The sequence below is a fragment of the Rattus rattus genome, chromosome 3, assembly GCF_011064425.1.
Source record: "Rattus rattus isolate New Zealand chromosome 3, Rrattus_CSIRO_v1, whole genome shotgun sequence".
NCBI classification, from domain to species: domain Eukaryota; kingdom Metazoa; phylum Chordata; class Mammalia; order Rodentia; family Muridae; genus Rattus; species Rattus rattus.
The window spans coordinates 69,010,660-69,011,902 of NC_046156.1; positions in this window are offsets into that span (position 1 = coordinate 69,010,660).

Here is a 1,243-nt window from a genome sequence, read left to right on the forward strand (position 1 = left end):
ACTTGTTCATTTCCCTGGGGACTCCTTGCATATTCCCTGCAAATCTGTGACTATCTTTTATGTACGTATTTCTCTTACTAGTTTGATATCAGCTTCCAGAGATTTCCCCTCCCTCCCATCTTACTTTATTTGTCTGAAATGAACAACAAGGGCTGCAGAAATGCTAACTTCCTCTCTTTGTTCATCCTAACTAAAGAAAAAACAAAGATCAAAAATCTCTAATTTTAAATCCAGGAGACTTACAGACTAGGGCTTACAGATCAGCCTTAAAGTCTATGCAAATACTCCAAATGAAAGATTCAAGCTCTGAGCCCAGCAGTGTTGGCATACACCTTTAATCTCAGCATTTAGGAGGCTGACAGATCGCTGTAAGTTTGAGGCCAGCCTGGTCTATAGAGTCAGTTCTAGGACAGCCAAGGCAACACAGAAAAACCCTGTCTCAAAAAACAAAGATTCAAACTCTGAAATTCTATTGTGAAGCCCTTCAGATAATGAATACTCAGCCTGTATACACAACCATAGAGACCAGTTCAAATCGAAATGAGCAGTATGTTTATCTAAGAGGATAGTCAACTTCCTTTGTGAGTGAACAGTGTCAGTTCCTTCAATAACAAAAGTTAACATTTCCACAATAAAATATAATACATTCCTAAAACAATCAAATGTATGATGTAAACCAGACAAATTAGACCTTTCCCCTAGAAAAGTATAAACACCAGTATTGCTTAATGAATTAAAAAGGATGTTATTCGACTTCCCACAGACAATGGCTGGCATTGGCTGTTGCAAGGAGTAATGGCAGTAACTAATATTTACTACGGATGCTCATCCTCTTAACTAAGCTCAGAATTCATTTTCCTCTGAACACATTGCAGAGGAGAAGTGCTGTCCTACAAGTTAGAGAATATTTTCGTGATGCCAACAGTTAAACTAAGAAATAGGCTGTGCCCTAAAGAATCCTACAAGTGATAAGAAAAATATAAATCATCTTGGATGTTAGTTTTCCCTAGCATCTCATGTTTTCCAGGGTATGTCACATAGGCTGTTCCAAGGCACATCAGTTGCTACTAAGTTTAAGGAAGACAAATTAGCAACATGAGAGAAAAACTTAAAATGTCATAACTTTTTAACCTAGAAAGTCTTTATCTAGAACTCCATCTGGAGTTGGAGTTCCAGACAATTGTAAGCCACCACCGGGAGGAGGGAGCTGAGCCTCCGCAAAGGTCTACAAGGTCTTCTACAA